This window comes from Dendropsophus ebraccatus, chromosome 3 (genome assembly GCF_027789765.1).
Source record: "Dendropsophus ebraccatus isolate aDenEbr1 chromosome 3, aDenEbr1.pat, whole genome shotgun sequence".
NCBI classification, from domain to species: Eukaryota; Metazoa; Chordata; class Amphibia; order Anura; family Hylidae; genus Dendropsophus; species Dendropsophus ebraccatus.
In genome coordinates, this window is record NC_091456.1 from 145,622,075 (window position 1) to 145,640,913 (window position 18,839).

At 38.7% G+C, this 18,839-nt stretch overlaps 1 protein-coding gene across 1 annotated transcript in view; it reads right to left on the minus strand.

Moving 5' to 3' along the window:
* Positions 1 to 18,839, minus strand: part of EDIL3 (EGF like repeats and discoidin domains 3) — a 485,725-nt gene that overhangs the window by 131,154 nt on the left and 335,732 nt on the right. The gene's annotated exons all lie outside the window — the stretch shown is intronic.

An 18,839-nucleotide genomic window follows, 5' to 3' on the forward strand; every position in this document is an offset into this window, starting at 1 on the left:
CATGCTTCGAGCATCTTCAAACACAAATTCAACACTGTAACACTTATCATAATTAAACTTGCTGTTCTTTGTCTTTCACCCTTTTAATTAAAAGTCCAATAACTCACAAAACAAATATGAAAGCGGAGCCTTGCAGCTGTTAATCAGTGTCACATGTGACAATACATTATGACGGGTTATATTTCTGCAGGTATGAGCCCATTTCAATATGGCTGATGAGAATTAATTGCTTCTCACTTGCAGCTAGAAAGTTCAGCTCAATATTTGCTATACAGATAAATATTCATCTCATATATTATCTGTATTTGCTAATGCATCTAAACCGCCTTTAATATGATTAATGTTCTGTTCAAGAGGAGCCTCAGGCTCAGGAATGAAATGAAACAGATAAATTATGTGACGCCAGGATGGTCATAATCAAAATGAGACAATAAATACATTGAGGCTATGACCAGGAAAATTCTTATTGTTTGTCATGTGATTATTTGAATACTTATCTAAGCTAGTTCTAAATCTAAGATAGCTTTCATTTAAATACTGTTTAGCTGATAGCTACTAATGTGTCCACCTTTACCCTTCTTTTAGTTTAGTTAAGGAAACACAATATCTCATTGTGCTAACAGAACACTTACTAAATTGGTTCGTTTACATACCAATCACTTGTCTTCACGCATAGACAAATGCAGCACTTACATCTTAGACAGATTCTAAGTTGTGAAAAGCTGGTAATCTCACACCATACATCTCAAGATATGTGAAGTTTAGAATTAAGTTGAGAATGAACATATCTTTATCTCTTCCAATCCCCCTTTGGCTGAGTGTTTATGTGTTTTTAATGGGTAGAGACAAGTGAGGCACTCTGAGAACAAAAGCATTGGAGAGCTGAAATTCAACATGTCCAATCCTTCTTTCCCTCAACATCTGCCTTCAAAGCAGTGTCAGGAGGTCACTATGCACTATAGATAATTGACTGTACCTGCTGAGATTACTATGTTTGGTTTACACTTAACTAATATGTGCTCAAAGAGACAGAGATAAAACATAAATCTTTAGAGCACCAATAAGGGCCCCTCCATTTTGATATTTCATTTATAATACTAGTGTTCTTTAAAAGGGTTTTCTGGGGGGGAAACTGTGAATGGAACAAGAAGCATTTTTTCTCTGTTCACTGTCTAGTGATTGTAATCTGTAGCTACAGCATAGCTCCCATTCAAGTAAATGGCAGCTAAGCTGGAGTAACCAGGTCTGGCCATGACACAGTAAACGGGCAATTGCTTTTGTCCCTGTCCACTGTGTAGTGTGAGCGAGGAGAAGAGGAGCTGTTGAGTCTCTTACCTCAGTCTTCATAATAGTTATGCAAAGGTCACAAGCATACAAATAGATGTGTCCATTCTTACCTTTCTTACTGTTCGCAAAACTCTTAACAGGCTGCAGTTTACAGCATGTAATCGCTCCAGATATACCCATATAATATTATCAACTGCTGACTTAATATAGCAAAAACATTTTTTTTTTGTCCCTAAGTTGGTCATCTCACAACACATTTTGGCATACTGGAATATTCTGAACAAGAAGAAAAGTAAATAACACATTTGTACTGGTATAAGGTTAAAAGCATTAACTGTCTAATTCTACACTATGTGATACACGTGGTGGCTGCTAAACTATTCTCAACAGAACATTTTTACATCTGGCCTTTACCATTTAATGCAGTTACCCAAATTAATTTGCAATTGATCTTACTCCTTTGTTACCATTTTAAAGACAATATCATAAACATTTGTTTTTGTTTCTTATAAATATTTATGCCGTGTTTATATCTGTAAAATATACAAATATTATGCAAATATTATGTAATGACATTTTCATAGACTGTCCGGAATCCTTCGTATCACTGTAATACTTTAATATATTCTAGCCTTCTGCCAATGTATTGTACACTGAACAGCTATCACGAGATGTTGTTCGTTTTGACTAACTTTCTACTAAAAGTTTTCAATCCGCGTCTGATGAATCCAGGTTTGGAAAACACTACCTAGTAAAATGCAGACTGGTGAAAGGAGTAATGGTATTGACATTCTATTGGGGTTTGTGCTTGACTTTATATTTCAATTGAAGAATAATATAAATGCTACAGCATTTTAGACCATTTTATGCTTCCAACTTTGTGGCAACAATTTGAGAAGTTACCTTTCCTCCAACAAGCAAAAGATTATTGGCTTAAAAGAGACATCCTGGTACATCTAGTCATCTAGTTTGCCCGTAAAATATTTTCTTTACATCTTAGGATCTGTATAGCCTAGGCATGTTTAAAGGGTGCTCCATCACACCCGAAAATATTTGATATGTTGCTGAGTGCAAAGTAAAAAAGAAAAAGAAAAGAAAGAAAGAAAGAAAGAAAGAAAGAAAGAAAGAAAGAAAGAAAGAAAATACTCACCTACCTCAGTCTGCCACGGCAGACAGAGTTGGGTCTTTACAGCAGCACCTGTCTGTTATGCCAATTACTAACTGAACAATTGTCCAACCTTATTAATTGATTGGCTAAGCAGACAGATGCAACTGGAAGTATCTGGAATGGGATCTTACAGTACGTGAGAGTGATATGTTTTTATATTTACCACACCTCTAAAAACAACAACTGAACAATTGTTCATTTTTGGATACTGGAATACCCCTCCACTAACTGTGGATTTACCACCCTGTCCCGTCCTGGTAATATTCTCTGCTACTTTAAGGTGTCATACACCTTTGCCATTTTAAAAACTGAAGCTGAAACCAATATGGTGGTATTAATGATGGCCACCATGTTGATGACATAACCCAAGTGACTTTATCTTTTTTTTTTTCTTCATAACATTTTGTGTTTAAAATCAGATCACTTTTCATTTTATATGGGTGTTTCCTAAATTTTGAGAACTCTTGTATTGTATAGATTGCCTACATACTATAAAGAGATGTACAATCAGGAGATAAAAACTACATACAAATAACAGACAATGCAAGCACAAAAAAATATGCAGGCACAAAACGAGTGGACCCTGCTAAGCATAATTTACAATCTATGAGTTAGGAGAGTGGGCATATAATAGGTCACCATGGTTGATTTGAGCAGTGAGTCAGGTAAATGTCGATATCAGGGGGTCATAAATTATGCGGAATAAGCTAGTCACCCATCTGTGATTTGTGCAAGTACAGATTTAAGGGCATTGATGAGAATGCAGAATACAGTAGGGCTGGAGGATGGGGAGATAAAGCAATTAAGTTGTATTTTTAAAAAGCTGTAAAATCAAGGACTTCACTGGCATTTAGTGTTTTATGAAGTGTGATAAACAAACTGACTTCGAAAAAGAGCATTTGGCAATATAGCTGCAGCACAAGAGAAGTCCTGGAGACATGAGCAAGCGGGATCAATAATGGAGGGCAATAGTGATAGGCAACAACAGAATCTTACATAGTGTTATGTGACAACAGCTATAATGTGAACTATAATCGGGATTAGGTGTTTAATATTTGTATTGCGCTCAGCAGTACTATGTACTCACATATTGCATCTGATAAAAATATACAATATGCACACATATGTAGTATGTCATTGGATACTGATCTTGTAAACATACAGAATATTAGTAATAATGGTTAATAGAAAAATGAATAAAGAGAATGTAGAAAACTTCTGGGACATTTCCCTGTATTAAATAGGGATTATTGTAATTGTATGTAAAGAAGTATGTAACTGTATAAATAACTATTTTCTTATACATCATGTAAATGGCCAAGTATGTTTCCATCACTGATGTTGGTAAGAGATGGCATTTGAATTCACTATGGAAAGAAGGTGATGCTGGTGATGATGGTCTGGGCAACGTTCTGCTTGGATCCGAGGTCCTGGGTGGATGTTACATTGGTACATATCACCCCACTAAGCATTATTGACAAACACCTCTTCAAGACAATAGTATTCCTTACACAATACTGGGCACATTGAGCACACAGTCTAATCTACCAGAATTGTGTTATATAGCAGGATTTGTTGAGTTGATTGCTATATAGTGTGGTGGGAAAAGATTTAACAGAACCTACCTTATATTCTGGATTTAGGAGTCCAGTGGTTGGTCCTAATAAGTTACTGACAGTTATTTTAATATGTAATACAGTAAAGGCCATCAGTCATTGACTAGGACCACCTACTGGACTCCTAAGTCCATAATGAGCAGCAATTTAAATAAACAGATTTGTAGGTCTGCTGAAACTTTTTGCACAAACGTAAAAATCAACCTAATCAGCTCCTCCTGCTCTATAACATGATGTTCAATGTGGCAGGTTCCCTTTAAAGGCTGTAGAGCATAGACTGTATTGCAAATCTATATGGCGTGCATCCTTAAAATCACTGAAAGTCTTAGACTGGATCGTAGAACGAAAAGGTTAAAGCTGGGTCCCCTATTCAAGACGTTCCTCTATCAGATTCAGTAGAAAGTGGAAAAAGTATCACAGACTATAGTTGATTACTTAAGGTTCTATGAAGAGATGCCATCAGCTTATTTTCAGCATAAGAATTGTCTATTTAATTCAATCACTATAGTATTGCACCTCTTGTCTTGCTTACTATAGCGACAGAGTACACAGAAAGCATGTTATTGTTACAAATCTTCTTATTTAAATTAAGGATTCTGAGTGTGAGGTGGGAGTCCTGAGGCTTTGGGAACTATATCCCTGGGTAATGTTGTTTATGTGCACTTGCCTATACTTTGTTGTATTGAGCTATGCAGCCTGTGTTTTGGGCTATGTCTGAGCACTTGCACTTTATAATATGCTTATAACCAGGCTGTATACGGCTAATTCATTAGTACCTTAGATATGCACTTGCACTTTATTTTGTAAACATATACCTCTCCTCATGTTTGGTCTCCCACCTCCCAGGTCTTTGTTTGTTTTTATTTTTTCTTGTCCTTGTTATTGTTGCGATATTTCTCAATAAAGTTTTCTTGCACTAATTCATTTGAAAAAATTTTTTTTTGCTCATTTGCATGTCGGATGGGTTTATAGGTGTTTAGTTCTATTTCAAATACCATTCGGTCATTTCTCCTCCCCTTATTCCTTTCTTTTTTTGGGGTATAGGACGTTTATCATAGAATCCAGAATCTATAGGTGTTTTATAATATAAAAATAGTTTACCAAAAGAAGTCAAACCAGATGCCATACAGAGTAAATTGGAAAGCCTTAAAGCTATATGATACTCTGAGTGCAAGTGTCTTGGAAGTGATGCCAAGCTGCAGAATGCAGACCTACTTTTCCCCTACCTTAAGGCCAGGTTCAGACTATGTAACTGTGCGGCTGTATTTGCGGCTGTAATTGTGCGGCGGTATTTTTGGTGGTTCATGCGTACGCTGGAAAGTATAGGATATACGGCTGCACAGTGCACACTATGTATGAATCTACGGCCCTATCGTAAACGGACCAGTAAAAAATGAACAAGACCATTGTTTGCGGCTGGAGATGCGGCTGAGGATTAACAGGCGGTCCGTACAGAGTACTTCAAAAATAGCCGGCAATGATGCCGAATGCCGATGCCTCTAATAGTTAATATATTAAATTAATAAAACACATTTTCTTTGTAATAAAGTCCCTTTCGTTGGTCAATAATTTAATTCTAACGAATCCATCATTTGGCAATTAAATATACTGTTAAAATAAATAGATATGTAAATAAATGTATATTTATATATATATATTTATTTTTTGACAGTATATTTAATTGCACAATGATGGATTCGTTAGAATTAAATTATTGACCAACGAAACTGAATTTATTTAATCGAAAATGTGTTTTATTAATTAAATATTAATTAATACAGGAAGCTCCATAAGCCGTTAATTCATATTCCCGGCAATAGAGCATTCTGTACTAATCATCACTTTACTTTAATGAAAACATCAAATGTTTCTTCTAATTATGTTATCACAATAGCATTATTAGAAGAAACATTTAGAATTATATGTGCGCTCAGCTGATTGGCTGATCGGCTGAGCGCACATATAATGAGCCGGTCCGCAGTACAGTGACTTCATTGTGCTGCGGACCAGCGAAGAGGACACATCGGGGTGAGTATAGAGCTCTCCCCACCCCCTCCCCAGCACTGCACCCCTCCCAGCAAGGAAGGGGGGGTCACTTAACCCCTTCCTTGCTGGGATGGGTGCAGTCTGACATCAGTCTGGCCCCCAAGGGGTTAAGGGGGATGCAATACATCCTCCCTTAACCCCTTGGGGGCCAGACTGTAAGCAGCGATCTGTAAAGATGCTGCATACTGTAAGGTGCACAACACCGCTCACAATGATGGGTGTTGTGCTCCTGTTTGTGTGTTTTTTGTGTGTTTCTCCCTTTTTGTTTTTCAGATATCGGTATCCTGTGGATTACGTCGGATTCCGTGGACTACGTCGATGACCAGCGTTTTTTTAATGTTTTTTTTTTATAAAATGGTCAATGAGGGGTGTGGGGGTGTTTTTATTTGAATAAAAAAATTTTTAAACTTGTGTCTTGTCTTTATTTCTTTACTTTATAGACTTAGTAGTGGAAGCTGTCTAATAGACGGAATCCATTACTAAGTTGGGGCCTAGTGTTAGCCGGTATAAAATGGCTAACACTAACCCCCCATTATTACCCCAGTACCCAATGCCACCAGGGGTACTGGGAAGAGCCGGGTGCCAGTAGTCCCGGAGTGTCAAAATTGGCGCTCCTGGACCGGGCGGCAGCAGGCTGGTAAGATTTAGGCTGAAGAGGGCCTAAACCAATGGCTCTTCCCACCCTGGTGTTACCAGGCTGCTGTCGTTTGGTTTTTAACCCGGCTGGTTATAAAAATAGGGGGGACCCTATGCGTTTTTTTTTTTTTAAATAAATAAGTAATTAAAAAAAAAACGCATAGGATCCCCCCTATTTTTATAACCAGCCGGGTTAAATACCAAACGACAGCAGCCTGGTAACACCAGGGTGGGAAGAGCCATTGGTTTAGGCCCTCCCCAGCCTAAATCTTACCAGCCTGCTGCCGCCCGGTCCAGGAGTGCCAATTTTGACGCTCCGGGACCACTGGCACCCGGCTCTTCCCAGTACCCCTGGTGGCATTGGGTACTGGGGTAATAATAGGGGGTTAGTGTTAGCCATTTTATACCGGCTAACACTAGGCCCCAACTTAGTAATGGATTCCGTCTATTAGACGGCTTCCACTACTAAGTCTATAAAGTAAAGAAATAAAGACAAGACACAAGTTAAAAAATTTTTTTATTCAAATAAAAACACCCCCACACCCCTCATTGACCATTTTATTAAAAAAAAACATTAAAAAAACGCTGGTCATCGACGTAGTCCACGGAATCCGACGTAATCCACAGGATACCGATATCTGAAAAACAAAAAGGGAGAAACACACAAAAAACACACAAACAGGAGCACAACACCCATCATTGTGAGCGGTGTTGTGCACCTTACAGTATGCAGCATCTTTACAGATCGCTGCTTACAGTCTGGCCCCCAAGGGGTTAAGGGAGGATGTACTGCATCCCCCTTAACCCCTTGGGGGCCAGACTGATGTCAGACTGCACCCATCCCAGCAAGGAAGGGGTTAACTGACCCCCCCTTCCTTGCTGGGAGGGGTGCAGTGCTGGGGAGGGGGTGGGGAGAGCTCTATACTCACCCCGATGTGTCCTCTTCGCTGGTCCGCAGCACAATGAAGTCACTGTACTGCGGACCGGCTCATTATATGTGCGCTCAGCCGATCAGCCAATCAGCTGAGCGCACATATAATTCTAAATGTTTCTTCTAATAATGCTATTGTGATAACATAATTAGAAGAAACATTTGATGTTTTCATTAAAGTAAAGTGATGATTAGTACAGAATACTCTTTGGCCGGCAATATGAATTAACGGCTTATGGAGCTTCTTGTACTAATTAATATTCAATTAAGAAAACACATTTTCGATTAAATACATTCAGTTTCGTTGGTCAATAATTTAATTCTAACGAATCCATCATTGTGCAATTAAATATACTGTCAAAAAAAATAAATATATATATAAATATATATTTATTTATATATATATTTATTTTAACAGTATATTTAATTGCAAAATGATGGATTAGTTTAAATTTAATTAGTGAACAACGAAAGGCACTTTATTACAACGAAAATGTGTTTTATTATTTTAATAGATTAACCATGAGAGACATCGGCATTAGTGCAGAGGATCGCAAACCCCGGTAATAGCAATTCATGTAAACTGTTTCCCTGCTTTCCCAGATGCATCCAGAGGTGTTTGCATCACTTTCTTAAGATTTTATTTGTTATTTTTAGTTGAACCAGATTTCCAAGTAAATGACCGTATGTTTTGAGCCTCATGTCTATTTTTTCCCACGGCCGGAGTTTCATCCGCACATTTACAGCCGCATAAAAAATACAGCCGCACAGTTACATAGTGTGAACCTAGCCTTAAGGTGTATTCAGTTCAAACATAACTTTTCATTAGTTGCTGCCCATGGTGATACTAACAATTTATTTCATAATAATAAGGTGATAATATTGATATGAGGCTTGTAAGAGGCTGTAAGTAGCACAGGGTCAGGACCTGGGAACAAGGTTAGTGGATATATGGGGATTAAAAGGTTGACAGGACTCTAATAAGTATAAGATGAAGCCTAGAGGTGACCCTGATGACTAGCCCCTACAGAGGAAGTTGTATGTTAAAATGGGGAATCGATTCGCTAGTGGTCTCTGATCAAGAGCTTATAAATTGGTAGCTTGTAATTAGTTTTGTGTGCAATTATATGAATATATATATATATATATATATATATATATATATAAAATTCATTACATTCATTCAGTCACCTTCCCACAGTTTTCAACTGCTGATTTCTCCTGAAGACACAAAAAACTGTGTATAAGTTGCCCTCTTTGTCTCCCCCCCCCTACCCTTACCTTTTGAGATGGATGATGTAAATTAGTCCCTAGCAAGCTTTATCTGCAACTTTGTAGCTCCTTTAGATTGTTGGGAGGGTTAATCTAAGGTCAAGTTGCAGATGAACTCACTCTGATTAATCTCCTGGCAATCTCTGATTAATCTCCTGGAAAAGTACAAAGTTGCCACAAATTTGCAGATAGGGAATTCTTTATATCAGCCATCTCGTAAAGGAGGTGGGGAGGAGGTGTTTGAGGGCAAAGGCTGACTGAGCAGCTCCGATTTTTTTTTTTTTTTTGTCTTTAGCAGATAGCAGCATGCTCATAACTGGGGGAAGGAGTATGGAAATAATTGTTATTCTCACTATGAACTGAAACATGTTTGAGCAGAATACCCCTTCAACTGATTGACAAAAAGGGGTTAGCGAGGGAGGAGACGTGCCTACTGTAGTTCAGCATGGCCTCTATAACATGACTTTAAAAGGAAAATGTGATTTTATAACTTTGCAAACTGCCATCAGCTGAGAGACAGGTATCATTTATAATATCTTTCTATCAGCTATCATGTTTGTAGCTCTGAGCATGATATAGAGCTGACAGATTCCCTTTAAGGCCTACACCTGCTCGGATCATATGCAACACTCTAAATCAATGCTGGTTTCTTCCATGACTAACTTAACTGCAGAACGTTGAGCTAAGTTATTCTGGGTACAGCTCTGCCAACTCTAACAACTGATCAGAGACTGTTGATAGCTTGATAAATATGTATTTTAGATAACAGTAAATTGAAAATGTCCAGTCTTAGATTCAGATACATATCTAAACCAATGCAACATTTTATTCCTGTTTTTGGAAACAATGAATACGATGTAGCCAGCGATGCAACACTCTTATCTACTTAAACAGCTGCTCTAGTCTACACCTATTTATATCAGAAGAAAAGTTGCTGGCTTCAACACATTGTTGCCCATTTAAATTTGTTTTGTTTCTGATATAATCACAGAATGGATTGCAAATGCTTCATTTACACATTGTAAAGCTATGTAAAAGCTTATTTTTTTATAGGGATGCAGCTGCTGAGTGAAAGTATTTTTGGCCAAATCAAATGGTTACTAGAGTATGGCAGTGTAGGATTGACGTTGTCATACATGATCAAAGTCGAAACTTATTAAGTAAGCCACAAATCATCCCATACTACTATTTCCTAAGGTGGGTTCAACAAAATAGCAGGGTTTCAGGGCTCTTTGTCAGGGTTTGAGGTTCTGTGGTCTGATTCGCGTTTGTGTTGCACATCCTCTAAAACTATTTGACACACACAGTATGAGCAAAGTCTGAGATAGTACGAAGCCAGGAAGAATTTTTTTTTCCCCATTTACTTGTCACAAATTATCTTAAGGGTGCCTTCACACCTACCGGATCCACAGTGGATCTCACTTCTGCGAATTTGGAGCGAGATCCACTGCTGATCCGGTACCATTCACCCTAATGACAGCACATACCCGCAGCGGGATTGACATCCCGCTGTGAGTATGAGCTTTAACCCCCTGATGCCCTCAGCACCGCCGCATCCCCGCCTCCTGCAGCTCCACCGCTGCCCCCATCAGCCCCGGCGACTGCATCCTCAATCGCCGCCCGCATGCACCCTCGATCAACGCCCGCATCCCCCATCATCTCTGCAGCCCATCTGCATTCCGGATCATCTCCGCAGCCCGCCGGCCGCCGCCGAGAGTATACATTACCTGCTCCTCGGCGCAGCTGCTAGGATGATGCGGGCAGGCTGCGGGGATGATCTGGGATGCGTGATGGCTGCAGGGATGATGGGGGATGCGGGCGGTGATCGGGAATGAGTGATGGCTGCAGGGATGATGGGGGATGCGGGCGGCGATCGGGGATTCGGGCGCCGGGGCTGATGGGGGCATCGGTGGAGCTGCAGGAGGCGGGGATGCAGCGGGGCTGCGGCCATCAGGGGGTTAAAGCTCATACTCACAGCGGGATGTCAATCCCGCTGCGGGTATGTGCTATCATTAGAGTGAATGGTACCGGATCCGCAGGGGATCTCGCTCCGAATTCGCAGAAGTGGATCCGCTGTGGATCCGGTAGGTGTGAAGGCACCCTATAGGTTTTTTTTTGTCAAACAAACTGGTGGTTTTATATAAAAAAAAATAATAATAATAAACTAAAATACAGTACATCTGCTGGTACCTGCTTTTGGGTTCTGAGCTGTCTCATTCCCACAGAACCTGCCTGCTCTGTTAGTTAGTGGTAGTATTAATGTGTTCCACCATAGATGACACAGAACACTATGGAAGGTGGGGGAAGCAGGCAGAGAAGGCCAACCCATTTAATAACATAAAAACAACACAATGAGATCCTGGGTCCTGGATGGATATTACTTGGAATGTTACTCCTCCTTTACAAACCTGCTTCTTATATTAATATTAGTGTTGAGCAAGCATGCTTGGTGGAGCATAGTGCTTGGTGCTATGGTAAAGGTAGCTGTAAACCTTCAATAAATGATGGCCAAATGATAATTTGTTCGTCAGTTTTATCTCCCACCTGCAGCAGTAAACAATTTTTATTTATTATTTTATTTTTTCATTTTTTTTTTTTATATATTTCATCCCTTAAAGGGATTCTTAAACAAAATATACAAAAATTATAAGGAAAAAATGCAATGGGTTAATCAGGCCCCCTACCCTCTACCAGGAGGCACCTGATTAATTGCTTGAGTTTCCCATTGATTTCAATGGGGTACATTACTGAAGTCAAACACTCAAGCATTGAAAACTGCTTGCAAGAACTCAAGCATTCTAGTGCTCGCGCAATGCTAGTTAATATTCAATATGCCTCTTTTATTGTGTTCATAATCATATTGTAACTTTCTATTATTTTCATCCTTTTTACATTCTTGAATTTCACTGTTTACCGAGAAAGATTTTCCCGTTATCTACTGCCTTTCCATCATGTATTGTTCTTTCAATCGTAATAGGAATTACTCAGAATGGTGACCGCAATATGCACCTAAGTACAGTATGTATGCAAGGTTTTAGATTTGACTATACAAAAAAAGTACAAAACATATTATTATTTTTTATACAGCAAACTCTCAAAGGACTTTTAAACTCTTTTACTGGTGAAAGCAGTTTGGAAACAATGCACTAAAATTCCAGATCTGTATTAATAAGCTTTAAAAAAATAAAAATAAAAATAGACTAGATGACTTCATAGAATTTACAGTAATAACTATCAGTTCTGCAGCACATAGCTCATCTTTAAGATTTAATTTCACGTTCAAAAATAGTAGACAATGATGTAATGCAAGTTTTAATGACAGTTTTCTCTGTGCCTGCTAAGTAGGTTACAGTACTAATTACTAGGTAGTGCCAACCTACTAATAACGACCAAACTCAGCGGGAGCCTGAATATTTAATCTTCCACTAGCAAGTTATGCAGCAAGAATTCCTGAACTGATATACAGATTTAAGAAAAAAACATTAGTCTAAGTTGATTGTTATTCCTCTAAATCTGTGCTCATTCTGGAATCCTTAGGGTCCTATTACACTGAGCGATTTTTAATGATTAACGAGTAACAATAAATAATTGCAAATAAGATTGTTTATCATTAACCCGAAATCGTTCACCATGTTACACAGAGCGATAATCGTTAGATACAATCGTTACCATGATCGTTATTGCGATCGTTACTATGATCGTTTATTTCTTCTGATCTCAGCAAAACAATGAACATGTGCTATTACACGTAACGATTAGTGAAAAAATGCGGAATCTGAGCAAACTAATGTGGAATTACAGCAAACGATTAACGATAATTTTAGGTTGAAATCTAAATCAACGATGAACGACATACAAACTATTTTTCGATCTTTGTCTGCAATTACACAGAACGATTACTGTTTAAATTCAAACAATATAGCGATTTTTCGCACGATAATCAACCCATGTAATAGGGCGCTTAGGAGTCCATACATTGTGATGTATGATTGAAGCCCCTAGTGCACAGGTAGAGCTAGAAGACCAAAGGAGGAGTTGGCCGGAAGCACCGCTGTAGCCTGCAACATGTGAGTATGGTTTTTTTTTAAGTGCTTTTACGACCAGGGAATACTAATAGTTTCCTGAAGACTCCAGAAAGGCTTCTAGAAACAGAGCCACTCCTGTCCTCATGTCCTTTGTGTATGGTATTGCAGCTTAGTTCCATTGAAATAAATAGAACTTAGTTGTAACTCTACTAATAACCCTAAGGACTTGGCAAATATTTTCCCCGGGAAAACAGAATAAAAAATCTGCAAAACCAAAATAAATCCATAACTTTTTAAAACACGAAGCAGATTTCCTATTATAATCACTGATAGGCAGTTCTATGTAAATAGACTCCACGTGGAATCCTTTTAATAATCACATCATATATGGAGGCTAAATCACATAATACCATTTTGCACAACAAACTATGAAAACTACAATTCATAAGAGCTCATTCAACAGGATACTACAGCCGTGAATGGAAATAACTGAACATTCTATATTTTATACAAAGGATTCTGAAGATTAGATTGAGTAACAACATATTCAGAAAATCCCAGCGTTATTGAGCTAACATGTTCATTTGATAAGTTGTGGGCCTAGTATTACTTGAAGAAATTGAATTTCTTTTACATTACATCTTCTGATTTGAATGTTACTTTTGAATGAGTAAAAGCAAGATATCTGTCTGTCTATGGTGTATATTCAAATTACCTAATAGCTTCTATTAAGGGGTATTCGAGAGTATTATGGTGCGTTTACACATAACAATTATCGATTATACGATTATCGAATTTGAACGATAATCGTACGTGTAAACGCAGCGAACAATCGAATGACGAACGAGAAATCGTTCATTTTGATCTTACAACATGTTCTCAAATCATCGTTCGTCATTCTCAAAAAAATCGCAGATCGTTCCGTGTAAACAATCGTTCGCAGATTTAACCAATGTGTGAGATAGGCTTAAGAGGTCGCAAAACGATTGCAAAATGAATTTTCCATACGATGTATCATTCCGTCTAAACGCTGATCGTTATGAAAAAAAAAAACCATTACTCCGACATTGTTAATCGTACGATTGGGCCAATTATCGTTTTGTGTAAACGCACCATTAGAATTATGGGGTATTAGAATTAGGTTCTAATTCACTTAACATACAGTACCTCCCTGACACAATTGTTAATACATATATATTGTATAACCTTGTAATATAACTTTAATAAAGATATTGTGAATTAAAAAAAAAAATATATATATATATATATATATATATATATATATATGTTCAAGTATTTGTTATGTATATTGTATAGGCTGTATATATTACATTAATATATTTTTATCCTTGGTCCCGGCACAGAAACATATCACTAGCATGCAGCGTAAGTAGAGATGAGCGAACTTCGAGCGTGCTCGAGTCCATCCGAACCCGAACTTTCGGCATTTGATTAGCGGTGGCTGCTGAAGTTGGCTAAAGCCCTAAGGCTATGTGGAAAACATGGATATAGTCATTGGCTGTATTCATGTTTTCCAGACAACCTTAGAGCTTTAGCCAAGTTCAGCAGCCTCAGCTAATCAAATGCCAAACGTTCGGGTTTGGATGGACTCGAACCCGAGCCTCAACTTATGTCTATTACAATAGTTATTACAAGTGGGGAAGCAGCCTGTGTCACTCTCTAGTATTGCAGCTGGTAGCAGAGAGGCTCAGTATCACTAGCTCTGAATGCAGCAGCCCTATTGATATGTAACTGTGCCTGTACAAGGGCTTGAGCAGCACAACAATACCTGACACAGTCACTAGTGGCAGAAAAGGAGCCATGTGGCCCCTTACTGCTGCCACTAAGTGTAAAGATGTGAAAATAAATATTTTTTCTTTAAAATAAATCTATCTATCTATCTATCTATCTATCTATCTATCTATCTATCTATCTATCTATCTATGCTGTTTTGAAATAGCATTCCCCTAACCCTCTCCCACTGCATAAGCCACAGGACTATCTTCCTCAGCTTCAGGAGTTTGGCTTGATAATGTCTAATGCCTAAAGCTGAGCCCTAACTTGTTCTATTAAGTGATATGTGATTGATGTCTACTCAGGGCATGGACTTTAAAGAAGTCCAGTGATATATAAAAATTTCCAAAAGGCAGGGAGGAACATAATAAACAAGCTTTACTTACCTCTCCCCGTGCCTCTGAATTGCTGTCTCGGGGCTAACCCCCGCCGGCCTCTGGGATCCCTGGCTCCAGTGACATGGATAGCAAATCAGTGATAGGGGCAGGACACCAGGGGCGGGGCAATCCATCAGCAGCTTCGGGGATGTTCCCCCAAGAAAATGAGTTCCGGCCAGAATCCTGGAGCCTGTGTTAAGGCACATCGAAGCACGAGAAGTGGTAAGTAACGCTTTTTAATTTTTTCCCATTGCCCCTGAATGCTGCCCAATTTTAAAAACAACCGGACTTCTCCTTTAGGTATTAAATGTCATCAAGCCAACCCCCTAAGAGGTGGATATTGTTGTATGCTTACTTGTAATGTCTGGGGGAGGGGGTTAATAGAGTGTGTTTCAGGTGACTCTCCAGGGCTGCAGTCATACAAACAGTTATAAATACAGAACTAGGAAGGGGGGGGGCTAGAGTGTAATTCAGAAACAGCTTACATATATATAAAGACATATTAATAGAGCTAAACTATGCCCAATGGATTAACTGAGAAGTATTTTTGGTCCCCAGAATATGCATTTAACCTCTAAATAACTTAAAGGGAAACCAAGTTGTCCATAGTTTGCCCGAAGCTTCTTCTATAGTGATTTCCTGCATGGTACATTGTTTGCGGTGATTGATTATACTCTCCCATTTCCATGATCATTCCTAGTGTCAGAAGTCATCAGTAATAAAAGTAAATTCAATTTCCCTCTATGATTACTCCATAGCCGGCTTTCCTGTACTCTGCGAAGACAATAGTGCAAAATGACTACCATTTGTAACACTGTAAAATATTCATTGTGGGATTTAAATCGGATGCCGAGCACAAGTGATTCTACTATTCATAGCAAAGCCTCTGACCTAAAAACAAAGTGATGGATTAAAATATAAATGTAATATAAAATGTGATATATCAATTTTAAGGCACTGGATACATTTCCCTCTACAATGGTCATATACGTTAGGAGGAGAACTCAGAACTACGGGAAACATATAATGTCTATTATTAGGTTGCACATTGTTTAAAATCAATTCCGTTTGAGATTTGAGTTTTCTAATGATAAATATGTATCGCCCGTGCAATATCAAGAGAAGGTCAAAGACGAATCCCAGTAAATATGCTTCTGAGGCTAGGATGCATTATTAAATAATAAAAGAAAATCTCCAGTCTGTGTTCTACATAGCCTCCTATGGGCCTGTACAGTATATTGTAAGTGTGTCTCTGATGTTATATGGAAGCAGGAAGAGGTTATCTTATAAAGTCTTATGGAAATATAACATGATGGCATGTTCAATCACATGTTGCATTAAAGCAGGTATTTTCTATTAGAAGCAATACACCTGAAGAATTATAATGTTTTTTTTTTTTTAACTTCATAGGAGAAAACACAGTAGAAGAGCAATAGGCAGAGTGTTATTTTCAGGACATTTATATTATTATTAGTAGGTGCTTTATCATTATATGGTTAAGCTTTACATTATAATCACTTTAACTTAAAGTGTAGCTGTTGCTGTAAAAGAGTAAAGTTCCTGCATGAATTTGTTCCATTAACCCCTTTAGGACCGGGGCATATTTGATTTTTGCGTTTTCGTTTTTTCCTCCTTGTGCCATAGCAGTTGCATTTTTTTCACCTAGAAACCCACATGAGCCCTTATTTTTTGCGCCACTATTTGTACTTTGCAATGACAGGCTGAATTTTTGCATAAAGTACACTGCAAAAGCAGGAAAAAATTCAATGTGTGGTGAAATTGAAAAAAAAAATACACATTTTGTGTTTTTTGTGGATCCTGGGGTAAAACTGACTTGTTATATATGTTCCACAAGTCGTTACGATTAAAACGATATATAACATGTAAAACTTTTCTTGTATCTGCTGGCCTGTAAAAAATTAAAACCATTGTTTACAAATATACGTTCCTTAACCCTTAGACGACCCAGGGCGTATAGTTACGCCATGGAAGTCTGTCACCAGACGACCTAGGGCGTAACTGTACGCCCTGGGTGTTTCTCCCGTTATGAAGCATGCTCCTTCATAGCAGGTGGGGGCCGGCTGCAATCAGCAGCCGGGACCTCACCGGTAATGACACGCTGCAGCGATCGCGCTGCCGCGTGTCATTAACTCCTTAAACGCCGCGTTCGCGGCGCGACCGCGGCATTTAAGTGTAAGTGACAGGGGGAGTCCCCTGTCACTTACCGATCGGGACCCCTGCAGTGTGACTGCGGGGGTCCCGATCGGTAAAACGGACTGCCGGAGGTCTCTCACCTGCCACTGTGTGGTCCGATCGGCGATCTGCTGCACTAAGCCTGCACAGGCAGGCTCAATGAGCAGATCGCCGATAACACTGATCAATGCTATGCCTATGGCATAGCAATCATCAGTGTAAAAATCCAAGTACTGGATGTAAAAGTCCCCCAAAGGGACTTCAAATGTGTAAAAAAAAAAAGTTATAAACACTAACACACAACCCCAAAACCCCTCCCCCAATAAACGTCTAAATCACCCCCCTTTCACATTATATAAATAAAACATATAAAAATAAATAAACAAATAAACATATAATATACTGTAGCGTGCGTAATTGTCCGATCTATTAAAATATAACAAGCGTCATTGCGAACGGTAAACGGCGTACACGAAAAGACAGAAAAAAGTGCGCGGATTACCGATTTTATGTTACATTATATATAAAAAAAATAATAAAAAGTGATCAAAACGTCCGATCTTCACAAATATGGTATTAATAAAAACTAGAGATCATAGCGGAAAAAATGACACCCCACACAGCCCCGTAGGTGAAAAAATAAAACCGTTATAAGCGTCACAATAGTCCCATTTTATTTATAATTAATTGCCAAAAAAAAGGATTTCATTTAAAAAAAATATATAACATTAGAGAATCTGTGTAACCTGCATATGGTTGTGTTCGGGCCGACCTATAGAATAATTGTATCATGTCGCTTTTACCATATAGTGCATTACGTAGACACAAGAACCCCCCAAACGTTACCATATTGCATTCTTTTTACGATTTCACCTATTTATATCTTCATAAATAATATATTTGGAATTCCATCATACATGTTATGGTAAAATGAATGACGCCATTACAAAGTACAACTATTCCTGTAACAAATAAGCCCTTACATGGCCTTGTAGATAAAAAACTGAAAGTGCTAGAGCTCTTAGAAGGGGAGGAGGGAAAAACGGAAACACTAAGATCAAAATTTGCGCGGTCCACTGGGTCATTTTGGGCCTGGTCCTAGAAGGGTTAAAATCGCTCCATTCCCAGGCTTATAGCACTTTTATCCTTTGGTCTATGAGGCTGTGTGAGGTGTCATTTTTTGCGCCATGATATGTTCTTTCTATCGGTACCTTGATTGCGCATATACAACTTTTTGATCGCTTTTTATTAACATTTTTCTGGACTTCTAGTATAAGTGCTTTGATCTCTTATAGAGATCTCTGCAGCATAGATATGCTGCAGAGATCCATGAGATAGGCACTCGTTTACTTCTGGCTGCTGCTGCCGGAAGTAAACGAGTGCCGAGCCGGGGACGGCGCCGTTTCTTGGAGCGGTCCCTGGCCGGCTTCAGAAACGGAGATCGCTCCCGGAGGAGCGATCTCCCCACTAGACACCAGGGATGACACTGCAAAC